The sequence below is a fragment of the Curcuma longa genome, chromosome 12 (genome assembly GCF_044706935.1).
Source record: "Curcuma longa cultivar G26 ecotype Majalengka, Jawa Barat chromosome 12, ITB_CL_G26_1.1, whole genome shotgun sequence".
NCBI classification, from domain to species: domain Eukaryota; kingdom Viridiplantae; phylum Streptophyta; class Magnoliopsida; order Zingiberales; family Zingiberaceae; genus Curcuma; species Curcuma longa.
This window is the reverse complement of record NC_133872.1, coordinates 6657805-6673173: the sequence shown is the minus strand read 5'-3', so window position 1 is coordinate 6673173 and position 15369 is coordinate 6657805. Positions and strand designations below refer to the sequence as shown.

At 35.9% G+C, this 15369-nt stretch overlaps 1 pseudogene; it reads right to left on the bottom strand.

Annotated features, from left to right (window-relative positions):
- Positions 1-4739: 4739 nt before the first annotated feature.
- LOC141842815 (uncharacterized) lies at positions 4740-10343 on the bottom strand (annotated as a pseudogene).
- Positions 10344-15369: the final 5026 nt, after the last annotated feature.

The following is a 15369-nucleotide window of genomic DNA, read 5'->3' as shown; positions in this document are numbered from 1 at the left end:
GTTGATCAAATTGAACGAATTGCAAAACCAAGCTAAACAATTCCTAAAGCCAATCTAAATTCAAACAAAAACTAAACATTAACCACATAACCACGTTAACAAGATTTCTAAGACATGAAGTTCAGAAACACAGCTGCAGAAACAGGAGAAACAAAAATCAGAAACGCAAAAACACATCCAGCCCTCTTCTTCTCCTTGAATTTGTCTCAACTCGGTGTCAATCAAGTCGTTTACTCCCACAATGCGGTTTCAATAATCCATTCGAAGCTTCAACTAGGTCGTCGTGTGATTTTCTCGCTGCCAGCACTCTGATTAACCAAGAAAAACCCTTTCCAGACCCGAACAGAGCACTTGCGTGAGTGAATGTGGAGCTGCAAAAACTGGATTCCGTGCTTCAGCTTTGCTCCGATCAGTTTGATGATGATATACGAGTGCTCACGAACCTCAGAGAACCCCTCCAATGGATCGCGGCGCCGGATTTCGTTGTAGATTGCCAGAACAAGCAAAAACAGGGTCGCTGCCTGCCGGAGAAACCCTCTCCTTTGCGCCTCGTCCAGATGCTGGAATTCACCCAATCAACCGGCTAAAGTCTTCTCTAGGATAAAGCAATTCAATGGATTTGGTTTGGGTGGAAGTGGGCACCCGTGGAGTTACGTCGTGCGGCAGGGCAGGCGCGCGGCTGGGAACGAAGAACAGTAGCCGCTTGTTAATCGATTAAACTTGTGTATATATAGTTGAGGGTTGATTAATCACTGAATCCTGGCCGTCCGTTTGAATTTGATGATCTGGACTTGATCTAGGCTTTTAGGGCAACTTAGGACTTTCCTAAAAATTTGAGAGATCTTCATCGGCTCGATCTAGGTCATGTCTTCCATGTTGGGTTGGTCAATTTGGGCAGATTAGCTCGATTTGATTGCGATTGAACTCGAACTTGACCCGATTTAGCCCTAAAATCAAATAAACTCAATTAATGTAAAATTTGCCATTAAATCATAGAAATTATAATAAAATCTTCAATTATACCACATGACACAAATATAATCAAATTAATTCATTTAACGATTATTTTCATGTAAAAATCCAGAATTGAATTGATTAAAAATTGCATAAAAACCTTGACTCATCAATGAGCGTCAAGATTTTGATATCGACGAAAAGTTCAAGTTTGATCTTATGGCTCTCCATCCTAGAAAGCTATCTCTAGAGAGGGATGACTTTAATGTCTTTAACCCCTATCACAATCTACATGACCTAGACATTGAACTGGTGCCAAAGGTGAACAAAGATAAGACGGAGGAAAAACGTACGGAGATTGCAGTGATGAAAGATGAGCATCACATCTTCAAGTATGGTGAGAAAGATCTTGACTTGAGAAAGCAAGCAGTCATGAAGCAAACCTTTGATCATCAACTTGAAAAGGATACGGAACAACTACAAACTTCACAGGATCCAGATCTTAACATAGATCCTTAGAGGGCAATTAATTGGGTTGAAACTATCTCCAGAGTTCTGAAAAACAATACAAATTTTGTAGACTTCTCTAACATTTTTTATCATAGTCAATTTGGAGCTTCTTTTGCAATAGATTTAAGTTCACAGGAACGTCATTTCAGTATATGTGAAGTTTCTCCAGAATGGTCATTATCTTATGACAACACCAAGGTTATCATCATGGAAGAGTTTCTTTGTGATCCACTGGAGCCTCCTTGGACAATCATATTTGGGGGCATTGCGGATCCTATTAAAATTAAAAAGAATAAATTGGTATCATCATAGTTAGAAGCAATTTGTAAGGAAAAGAAGTGCTTGGGGAATGCGAAGATGGACAAGAGCAGCATCCACGATGTCATGCTTGTTAGTGGATCGATGAAAATTCCTAAAATGCAACAACTATTAGAAGATTCTCTCGAATTGATGTCAGAGGATCTTCCTCTTGGACGATCACATGATATTATTCTAAACTTGAGGACAAGTTTTTTTCAATTCGGAACGTCTGATGCAGGAGCATCTAGCAACATGATTAGTTTATATCTTCTGATACAACTATATTCCCCTTTGAGCTGTGATGAGAAGAAATCGAGACTATCAACCTCTCTTTTGGATTTTGAAGAATGATGACTGAGGCTACCAACAAGGAAGATGATCAGCCCGTGACCTCCTGATGTCATATTTGTCAGTAGATCGACGAGGATTTCTAAAGTCCAGTAACTACTAATTAATTTTATTGATTTGGTGCAAGACGATCTTCTTCCGGGGCGACCACTTGATATTACTCTAAACTCGAGGATGAGTTTCTTTTAACCTGGGGCGACTGATGCAGGAGCATCCAAAGATTTTTATTATTAATTTTAATAATTCTTATTTTTAGTAATTTTTGAAGTTTTTGATATTTAGAGTAGTTTTGAAAAGTTCTATTTTTTTATTTTAAGATTTTTTAAAATCCGTTTAGGATTTTTAAGAATTGAGTCGGTTAAGAAAAATTTTTTTATTAGGAATTTTTTTCTTTTCGAGTTTGTTAAGAAAATTTTCTTTTTATTAGGAATCTTTCTTTTTGAGTTTGTCAAGAAATTTTTATTTTTATTAGGAATATTTCGAATTTGTTAAGAAATTTTTATTTTTATTAATAATCTTTCTTAGAGTTTGTATCTATATAAATATGTTATGAGTTGATATTTAGGAGAAGAAGTTTTGGTTTAATAATATTTTCGACAATGCCATTTATTTCCTTTTCTCTTATTATTCTTCTGAATTAACAGGTTTTAGAAAATTATTTCCGGCGTTCGCAGTCAAACCAACGGATTCAATATTGCCCCCGAGATAATCGCTATCCCGTCCGACGTCAGAAACACCCTCAACCTAGCTAGCTAAATTTTGTTCAGTAGTATTTTACTTGACGTACATGTCATTCATGAATACAAATACACAATACAACATTAAATGAATGCAATAATTTTATGAAGTAGTATTTTAACTACTAAGCATGCATGAGATCAGCTAACTATATATATAATTTCACATAATCATCCCATTAAGCTAAGCATGCAAAGATACGTACATCAGTTTTATTGAAAATCTTTGAACCATGCCAACATATTTTTCAATGTATATGTTGGTTCATATTCACTAAAAAATCTTAGGGCTAGCTATGCTAGTCAGACATGAAAGTGCATTCTGATTTATAGAATTCACTTGTAAAACTGATAAAACTTGACCTGGCAAGTTTGCATCGCATCAGAGAGGCAAACAAAATACAGAATCATCTAGGTAATTGTTTGATTATATTATTTTATCTTACTTTTAATTAGGTGACCAGTCTATCTACTAGTAGTTGTTGCTGCATAATATATGAACCAATAAATCAATTCATTAATAATATATGAATGATTGTATGAATAAATCACATATTAAATACTTATAATATCTTTGATATCTTACGATTCTTATTTGTGCTTGTCGTCGAAAAGATGATTACTACAAACAATCTTTTGTAGGTCACAAATTAAATTCCTTAATCTTTTGAAGTTCTTCGTTGATGCCAAGAACCAGTGGCTCTTCCCCCACTTGGACACAACTATATATACATGCTGCATTGAGAAACTACACTGCAATTGTAGTATCTGTCAACATCTTCGACTCATCCAAGTTGAGCCACAATGATCAAATAGTTACAAATACCAAATAAGAATATCTAATTCATATATAAGAAAAATGATTCATGTGACAGCAAACATACAGAGCAATTAATACTAAAAAAGTTGTTACACTCTACATATATAAGAGACAAATTAGAGGCATCAATATCTTACATTTATCTCAGTTTAAATTATTTACATTAATATAAATATTTATAATTCATCATAATGACTATTATATCGAGAGCATGTTCATAATATCTTCTATCAATATGATTATTCATAATTATATTTTTATGTACTTAATAAAAATATATAATTGATCGACCAGTGAATAAATTGTCAAAGATATAAATCTATTTTAATTTTCCTTTTTAGCTAGAATCCATTTATTTTAATCAAGTCGCTTTCTTAGTCATGTTCCACAAATAGAATCATCCATTGTCAATAATATCATGCTAAAGTAGTAGACCTTGATTAAAACTTCTAATATATAGCTAAATAATCACTTAGGGTAAAATCAAGATTAATTCATAATCTCAAAGGTCTCATATAATAGAGAAGCAAAGATCCATTCTCCTACTACTTTTATTGTCGCTATAGCATATATGGTATGAATCACATGTCAAAATGTTATTCTCTTTACTAATATAGAGTGCATGTTATTCTCAAACATCGTACAAATTTTGATCTAGACATTTCTAATATCTAATCTTGAATTCAACTTATGAATTTCAATCTGGCTTTATACATGTTTAGTAAATGTTGGGTATATTTATTTCAATCATTATTAATTCACAAATGATCTCATCTTGATACAATTATTAAGGCAGCCTAACTTACAAATATGTCTCCATTCACAGCTGATTGGGTCAAATTAAATTTCACAGACAACCTGGACACATTCACAAATATCTTTATTCACAAAAATTGAAATCACAAACATCCACATCCATATATATCAATCCACACTCTACAATATCCACATCCATATATATATCAATTCATATCATGATCAAAACTCTACAATAGACATTTACACATGTCTATAAATCCAAAACAACATCAATATCAACATAATTAATGAAATCCAACCAGTACATCCAGTCATATAAATCTATATACAATCCATTCTTTAAGTAGAACTTCTGCATTTTCTGTTGCCTCAGCAACAGATTCATGTTCCTGCGACTTGTTCTTTCTGTCCAAATAATCACTTGCATCTAAATTATCCTGCAAAATTTTATCATCCCATTCTTCCCAGTGAGACAATGGCTCCACATTTTCTGTTTCTTCAATGGTACCATAGGATGCTTTATTTGAACCAGAGTCATTATCCTTCTAACTAATGAAATCATTAAGCATATCATTATCCTTCTTCAACCCACATATCATGGTATAAGTATATCTACTGCTAGTTGTTGCCTTTAAGATGTTAGTCGATGAAACAGGTAACATTTTATTCTGGATCAAAGTAACAGGAACTGCTCTGGTGCCGGAGGATGAAGGTAAAGGCACAAAAGTTTCAATTAAAGCTCTTGTTTGAGAATGGTCAAACTCAAACCAGAAGTGTTGAGGTATATAGTAGTTATCCTTGATAATCCCCTTGAATTGGTTCTCTGTGAGGGGTGCACATTATACCTTGAAGTGCACTGAGACCTTCATAAACAGAACATACACCAGACAGAGTGAGTATAAAAAGGCTAAAATAATTTTGATGCAACCAAAATATAATCTTTTGACATGTGAAAGGAAGTAGCTCTAGAAAGATACCTATGCTGGAAATTATGTTCTTTCATCACCATCAGTCCATGCATATGAGTTGATGTTTATCTGGCCACGGCTTGTGGCCTCAAAGATGCCATGTAATTTTTGATCACTATAGTTAAATAGAAAAAGTGGTAATCCTTCTTCAATATTTTTGACATAGTTGAAGTGAGGTGAAGGTAAACCTGCTAAAGACCAAAATTGCAAAGACTTTTAAGGAAAATGTAAATGATAACAGATAGGAGTTCAATGAGAAAATATAATAAATACATGGATGATGAAAAGATAAAAGAAGATGTTGTAATTTACCAGTCCACAGTCCAACTATTAGTGGCAGATCGAGGTGTGGTTCCTTCTAATTTATAAACTTTCATAAAATATCATCATAATGTTTTAGTTTGCAGGGTTTGCCTCTGCCAACCACAGAATTCACAAGACTTCCATCGTTTTTTTGTTTAGAAAATAAATTTAAAAAATGATAACATAAAAAAGATTGTAAATGTAGTCTACTTAGATCATATTCTACAATTGAACTCAAATACTCAATAAATTGCTTGGACAAGCACTCTTTCATTGTTAAACAAGAAGATGGTACTATTTAATCTGAAACACAATGACTAACCAAATAACTGCTTGGACAAGCACTCTTTCATTGTGTGGTGCTTGCATCCGAAGATCACACCTCCTAGGCCACTCTTGTGTAAATTCCTTTTGTCCCCGGGGCAATGGTGCAACGGTAGGACATCCGGGTTGTGACCTAGGGACCCGCGGTTCGATCCCCAACTACGACGTATTTGTAAGAATTTTCCTCCAAATGGGGAACACAATCAAAGGATGCTGGGCATCTGGATTGGCCGCCGTATGTGCTTCCCGATTTACCCTAGTGGTCGGTGGGAAATTTCCGTGGGACCGGGCCGGCCACCCCCAGGGATTGAGTCCATGAGACTGACTGGGATTTATCATTTTTTTGTGTAAATTCCTACATGAAACCATGGTGTTACATGATTCTACGAACCCTGCAGTTCCTTCCATGCGTTTCTTTTGTCGTCCCATTGCACTATATGGTCAAACAAAAAAAAAACAAACATTTCTGAAGAGAATTGAGAAAAGCATATAGAATCTCATTTCCAATTGAAATATAAATTCAAAATCAAGGATATGATAAACTAGCTTTGTATCCTGAGTTTGGCTATCTCATTTCATTGTCATTAGACATGAAAGCAAATTTAGAATGAAAACTTGTTATTGGAGACATTACTTCTTTACTATTATTCCCATTTTATGGTATACATTAGATTTAAAAATGTCATTGTAGGAATTGCTTGAGTACTATTCCCATCATAACCCACCACAATAATAGAATTGTTTCATTTACTTAAGGCCCAACCATTAGCTGAAAAAAACAAGACCAAGCGACTAATAAATCACTCATGTGAACCTATAAACCCATTTCATTATTTAACAACTTCTCGTGTGGGACTCAACTAAAATGTTACTATTTCCCCCACTTAAGGTTTGATATTCCTTTCATGCCACTCATACTCCAAAATCATCTCTAAGTAGCAGCATGTGAAGCCCAATGGTAATTCCGCTATTGTATAGGCTACTCTTTCCAAATGCCTTATCATGCCAAAGTCTAGGTCTACTATATCAAAATGTCAAATAAGGGGGGAACTAGCCCATTAACTTATTAGATCCAGCAATAGGCTCAGAATGAACAAACTTGTCTTGAAATTCAAATTAATAAGAGATAAACAATCCAAATTAGTGATGATAAATCTTTTTTGCAACTTGTCTTGAAATTCTATAAATACTAGACATCGTACATTCATGCATACAGTTTAAATCTTTTTCAAAACACAAAATGCATTTGTCCCCATTTTTTTCAACAAACACATGATAAAGACATCACATCCATGCTGGAAGATACAATGCACATCGAAAGCCTAGTTAGATACAACCCACATCGTAGATCCGAGTTAGATAGCATCATCTTGAGAAGGGAGAAACAAAACATGGTGAGGGATAAAACAACAGTCGTGCAGTATGAAACATCACGGTCACACAACACCAAGCTCGATAGCATCACCGAGGTGTAGAGGAAGAAACAAAACATGAGGATGAACAAGAAATCAAATGCCCGTGTGATGATCGCCACCTAGACCGCCTCAACGAGAAAAGGCGAAGCCACATCTTTTGGGAGCAAAAGAGTAACGACTGCCTTACATTACCTACGAGAGGAAGCTGGATCACCGTACACCGGAGACCTAGAAAGACAGCGTTGGTGCGGACACCGGCTATCGGGAAGGCGAAGCAGAGATCTGGAGAGAAGTCACGAGGAAGAGGAGCAACTTAGGCCGAGGAAATGGAGTGGAGGAAGTGAGTGAGTGAAGGCACGCTACGATCCTTTAAGATCAGGCAAAAAGTTGAAGTTTGTGGCGATTGGCGATGGTGTAGGAGCGCTGCAGAGGGGAGAGATCGAGTGAGAAGGAAAACGGAAGAAAGAATCGGTAGGGTTTAAGTGGGTTTTGGCGATGAATTTTAAGTTTCGTCGCCAAATTTTGGCGAAAAACATTTGACGAAATTTTGGCGACAAAACATAGTTTTGTCGCTAAAATTTGACGATAAATCTATAGCGTCAATTGAAATTTAGATTTTATCGTCAAATTTTAGTGACGAATCCGATTTTCATCGCCAATTTGGCGATGAAATTCAAATTCATCGCCAATTTGGCGATGAATCCGATTTTCGTCACCAAAATTTGATGACGAAATCCAAATTCGTTGTCAATTGACGACGAAACATAGTTTCATCGCAAATTGGCGATTAAATGTATTTTCATCGCAAATTTACGATAAATTTTATAATAAAAAAAAATTGGCAACGACATTTGCAACGAATTATATATGTTATAAAATTTACAATAAATATTATTTCATCGTAAAATTCGTTGCCAATTGGCGACGAAAATATTATTCGTCGCAAATGTCGTTGCAAATTTGTGACAAAAAATTTTGTCCCTAATTTTCGTCCCTAAAAAATTATTTTTTATAGTGTTATATCCTTTATAAAATTATACTTTATAACTATGTATTTATAATTAACTAATAGAGATGATTGTCCATGTGAGATGACCAATCTCAACTTGCCAACATGCTCATCAAGATTTTATCTAAATATAACAAAGACATATACATCAAATAGATTATGATATTTCATAACAATCATCTTACATTATCTTATTGTCTTACAATATGTTACATTTCTCTCTTCCAAAAACTTCACATATCATTAAAATGACTCTTTAGTAAATGACTTAGTAAAAGGATCAATAAACATAACACGTGTAGAAATATACTAAAAAAATTATCTTTTTCTTAGCAATTATATCCCTTATAAAGTTATAATTTATAGCTATATAATTGTCTTTGCAGCTTGATTATCATAGTACACTATAACATGACTCTCATTGTCCTCAACAATCTTAAAATGCTTTAGAAACTTTCTTAACCAAACGACTTCTTGAATAGCCATTGTCACGACCTGAGAGACGGCCGTCCGAAAAATTTCAAACATCTTCCCTGTAATAATTCAACTTTCCTGAGTATATATCAACATAGAGGCCAAGGATTCAACATCTTCTTGATTATCCTGAGTGTTGTATGAGAGTCATTTTAATATCATTTTGAAAACAATTATAACATATCTAAATATATATCCATTTAATTTTTGTATATTCATGCACAGGGAAAATATAGGAGTCCAAGGATAAAAAGTACCCACTTGATATGTCGAATCGTTGAATAAGAACTCCTCCATATAACAGGATCTACAAATCAAGGTCATGCAAATTACAACATACAACACTCACTAAGTACCATAATATATTAAATTCAACAACAGGTCAAACTCTAAATGAGTCTAAGGTTAATCTAACCCAATTAAACTCTCATTAACTTGAGTTAGTCTAAACCGGATCAACTAGGATTAACATAAGCCAATCCAATAGATCCAAAAGTTTAGTACTAACTTACCCAATTAAATTAATTTAACATGACTCAGTTATTAGTTAATTACTAAATAAAATAAATATTAATTAATCATATTAACTAGCTTGTTAATTAACTAAATCATGAATAATCTGGTTTAATCACTTAATAGCTTAGTCATTACTTATTTACCTAATTAAATTAATTAGGCATAAACCCTAATCTATTCTAAATTCAATTTCATCTCCTCCACACCATAGAATAGGGTTAATCCCATTAACCCTAACCGATTCAAACACCTAATAGAACTGTAATTAAGATTCAAGAATTCAACTAGGATTCAACAGATCACTACCCCACAGTAAACCCTATAAATCAATCATTAAAACTTATCAAAACCTAATCTAATAGGACAACTCACGAAAAGATCAACGTTTTAATCACGCTAATCTTGCCCAAATCAGCAAACCCTATTCCCTCTAATAATATCCTAATGAACTTAGCACCCGATCACCATCCCAACAATCGTGAACTGATTTAACCATAACAACCTCCCAAAATTCAGAAACCTTGGAACCAATTACTCATATCAGATTCTAGCAAAACTTACCTCAAGTTAGAAGCCCTAAAATTCCATCCCAAAGATCCGATCTCCTCTTTCCCACGCGGCGGTTGAGCTTCGGCGGAGCAGGGGAGAGTGCGGTGGCGAGGCAAATGACGGCGGTTATGGTAGAAGGCTTCGACATTCTTCTCCATGCTGGAAGCAAGGGTGGAGGACGGCGGTGGCACTGAATTGAGGAAGGTAGCGGCGATGCAGTGGCGTTGGGTTGCGGCAGAACGAAATCAGCGGTGGCTGGTTTGCATGGAACGACGGTGGAGGTGGTGGCGGAGCGACATCGGGTAACGGCTGGACGAGGAAGGCGGTAGAGCATCGGGTGTCGAAGGGCGGCGACATCGGGCAGAGGAGGGCGCGCGCGCTGAGGGAATCACGATTAGGGTTCTCACTCGTGCCTTGATCCCTCAATCTCCTCTGACTTTTATCGTCGCTACTGGCGTGAGGACATCAATGACAATCTTGACTGGGAGCCGCGGCGGCAAAGAAGTCACGCAGAACAGAGGAAGCCGAGTCACGGATAAATCATGATTTTTATTTTTATTTTTATTTTTCGAGGAGTAACAGTAACTTCTCAAACGGAGTTTGGGTTTGGGCTAAATCGATTTAAAATTTAAGATTTTTCTGTAATAATCAATTCACTTAATTTACTAATCAAACGACCTCCAATTTGATCCAAACAAGTTTTGTTTGATTCGTCTTCAGAAGATGAATTTTCTCATCGCATCCATTTTGATAAAACTCTCTTCCATCATGAACCTACTTAATTCGAACCAATTAAACTTAGCTTTTAATTGGTTAGTTCTAACCCTAAAATTTTTAGGGTATTACATTCTCCCCCACTAATAAAACTTTGGTCCCCAAATTTTCTATCAACCTACTATAGTACCAAAATGCTATGCTTTAAATGATTGATTTCTCATTCTATTGTGCTTCAGCTCTGGTTGTATCCTCAACGAGTCCGAACTCCACACGAGTCGGTTGGGTATCTGAAGGGAATACGATCTGCCTCCGCTCTGGATAAAGCTAGCTCTAATATACTACTGTCAACTAACGAATATACAGATGTACAATGCCATAATAAAATCAAATATTCTCCGATAACATTGCTACTATAATTTCAAAAAAAAAAAAAGATGTACTAGTTAGTTTTACTTATAATGCTTGAAGATCATGCCTCTGTCCCATCTCATAACTTGGATCGAATAAATTAACATACGATGAAAAATTTAAAAGAAACGATGCTAAAAATGCAACGACTAATAACCGGAAGATCTAACTGCTCTGATACTATAAAATTGTCATATCTTGAGAGACAGCCGTCCAAAAAATTTTGACAACATCTCCCATGTAACAATTCAACTTTCCTGAGTACATATGAACATAGAGGCCTACACGGCCGAAACAACAATACAATACATGTAATTAACTACTAACTACATGGATAAAGGCCAACACGGCCACAAAAACACATATAACTTATCATCAACTACCAATACCGCTACAACAACGAAAAACCAATCACGATTATATAAAAACTGAATGTACACTAAAATCTACAACAATAAAGCGGAAACATAATGATAACATTCACAATGAACTCCATATAACGGATACAACTCAAAATCCTAATCTATACAACGTAAAACCACAAAATCAAAATCTTCTTCATGTTGTGAGATGGGGGCAGTCCGGTAAAACTCCAAGCTTCGTTATCCTTATCTACTACCGTCTCAATATAAAAAAGGTGTACAAATCTATGCTTACAAAAATAGAAGACAAAGAATGAAGATAATTAGCCAATGACTAAGTGAGTAATCAGAAAAAAAAATACATGAACTTAATATTATTTAAGAATCCAAAGAAAACAGAGCAGATTATAATTTATTATCTCAACCGTAAGTTCTTCACAGAGTTCTCTGTGTATATATAATATAAATATATATGTACGTAATATTATCTTCTGTTATCATTGTTTGAAATCAGATAACATTTTATGTATGTGCATTAATTATTATCATCAATTATGATAATTTCTCAATCTTTGTTGTTTAATCAAACTATAGATTATCTCAACTCAATTATGATCAATTTAATCAAGTTATATATATAAATCATCATTAGACTAAAACATGATTAATATTAAAATCGGTATTAATATTTATATAATCAATTAAAAAGTGAACAACAAGAGTCAATATCATCAGAGAATAATAATAACTTATATATAGGCTAACAGCCTATAGCTTCCTCATAATAACTCATATATAGGCAAACAACCTATAGCCTTTTCAGAATTTATTGTCGCATACGTTATCTAACGTACATGTTAAAGAGCCCTTACCGGTAGAAGACAAGATAAACACTGACCGCGGCCTATGCTCTACCATAATAATATATGGGCGGTCAAGTGCTCTGGACCGAGGACTACATCACACCACCACTACTCAAGTATACGGTCCAGTACTTTGGTATAAAAATTAGGCTCATAGTTAACACCTTTTAATATTTATCAATTTTTTATCTCATTTTACGTTATAGCTTTTTTATCAATTTTTATAATTGTTACATTCTCCGTCTGTATCTTCTCGATTTGGTCTAAACGATCAACTCAGATCAAATTAAATCTTATTTATTCTTTAAAGTATCACCGTAAGGTTGACATGTAAATGATGAGTATCAACGGGTAAAGGTTAAGTATCAACAGGATGAAATATTAACAATACGAAATAAAAGAACAAGCGGTATAAAGACATGTATCAACAGGCAGAGTTAAGTCAAAATATCTATTTTTTTATAAAAAACACCCTTTCCCATTTTAATCCTCCTAGATGAACCCCATGTGTGAAAAGGAAATAAATCAATTCTTTACCCTTTAATGATTTAATCATTTTAACCCAGTTTCAATATTTTAAAGGTCATTTTAATCCCCTTTTGAAAACAATTATAACATATCTAAATATATATCAATTTAATTTTTTATATTCATACACAAGGAAAATATAGGAGTCCAAGGATAAAAAGTACCCATTTGATATGTCGAATCATCGAATAAAAACCCCTCCGTATACTAAGATCTACAAATTAAGGTCCTGCAGATTACAACATACAACACCCACTAAGTACCATAATATATTAAATTCAACAACAGGTCAAACTCTAACCGAGTTAAGGTTAATCTAACCCAATTAAACTCTCATTAACTCGAGTTAGCTTAAACCAGATCAACTAGGATTAACATAAGCCAATCCAACAGATCCAAAAGTTTAGTATTAACTTACCCAATTAAATTAATTTAACACGACTCGATTATTAGTCAATTACTAAATAGGATAAATATTAATTAATCATATTAACTAACTTGTTAATTAAATAAATCACGAATAATCTGGTTTAATCACTTAATAGTTTAGTCATTACTTATTTACCTAATTAAATTAATTAGGCATAAACCTTAATCTAATCCAAATTCAATTTCATCTCCTCCACACCATAGAACAGGTTTAATCCCATTAACCCTAACCGATTCAAACACCTAATAGAACTGTAATTAAGATTCCTACAAATCGATCATTAAAACTTACCGAAACCTAATCAAACAGGACAACTCACGAAAAGATCAATGCTTTTAATCATGCTAATCTCGCCCAAATCAGCAAACCCTATTCCCCCTAACAACTTTCTAATGAACTTCACCACCCGATCGCCATCCCAACAATCCTGAATTGATTTAACCGAAACAACCTCCCAAAATTCAGAAACCTTGGAACCAATTACTCGGATCAGATTCTAACAAAACTTACTTCAAGTTAGAAGCCCTAAAATTCCGTCCCAAAGATCCGATCTCCTCTTTCCCACATGGCGACAGAGCTTCGGCGGAGCAGGGGAGAGTGCGGTGGCGAGGGCAAACGACGACGGTTTTGGCAGAAGGCTTTGGCATTCTTCTCCATGCCGGAAGCAAGGGCAGAGGACGGCGGTGGCAATGAACCGAGGAAGGCAGCGACGATGCAGTGGCGTTGGGTTGCGACAGAACAAAATCAACGACGGCTGGTTTGCAGGGAACAGCAGCAGAGGTGGTGGAGGAGCGACGTCGGGCGTCGATTGGATGAGGAAGGCGGCAGAGCATCGGGCGTCGAAGGGCGTTGGCGTCGGGCAGAGGAGGGCGCAGCGCGGAGGGAATCGCGATTAGGGTTCTCACTCGTGCCTTGATCCCTCGGTCTCCTCCGGCTTTTATCGTCGCTGTTGGCGTGAGGACATCGGTGACAATCTCAGCTGGGAGCCGCTGCGGCGAAGAAGTCCCACGGAACAGAGGAAGTCGGGTCGCGCGGGGAGAAGGAGTCGCGGATAAATTGTGATTTTTATTTTTATTTTTATTTTTCGAGGAGTAACAGTAACTTCTCAAATGGGGTTTGGATTTGGGCTAAATCGGTTTCAAATTTAGGGTTTTTCTATAATAATTGATTTGCTTGGTTTACTAACCAAACGACCTCCAATTTGATCCAAACAAGTTTTGTTTGATTCGTCTTCACAAGATGAATTTTCTCATCGCATCCATTTTGACAAAACTATCTTTCATCATGAACCTATTTAATTCGAACCAATTAAACTTAGCCTTTAATTGGTTAGTTCTACCCTACAATTTTTAGGATATTATATTCTCCCCCACTAATAAAAATTTGATCCCCAAATTTTCTATCTACCTACTATAGTGCCGAAATACTATGCTTCGAATGACTGATTTCTCGTTCTGTTGTGCCTCGCTCTGGTCGTATCGTCAAACTGTCCGAACTCCGCACGAGTCGGTTGGGTATTTGAAGGGAATATGGTCTGCCACTGCTCTGGATGAAGCTAGCTCTGATATACTGCTGTCAACTAACGAATATACAGATGTACAAGGCCATAATAAAATCAAATATCCTCCACTAAGATTGCTACTATAATTTCAAAAAAAATAATTAAAATGTACTAGTTAGTTTTATTTACAATGCTTGAAGATCATTCCTCTGTCCCGAACTGACGCTGGTTCTTCCTCCGCACGAAATCTTCTTCCCGAACTGACTGCCCTAGACGCATGGGAGGGCGCCGGTTCTTCCTCCATGCGAGAGCTTCGCGTTCTTCTTCCTCCCGAGCGAGGCTTCCCTTCCTATCTACCTGTTATAGCGCCGCCGCCACCTAGCTTCGGTTGCTACCATCGCCGGTTCTTCCTTGCAGAGGTTCTTCTTCGCCTCGGCGTTGCTCCATTTTTGCTCCTCCTAGAATAGGCATTCTTCCTGTCCGACTGAGGAAGATGGAGCCCCCTAGCCGTGCCGTCGCCGCCCTCTCCTATTTCTGCCCGTGCTGACTGTTTCACGTGCGATGCGACGCAATT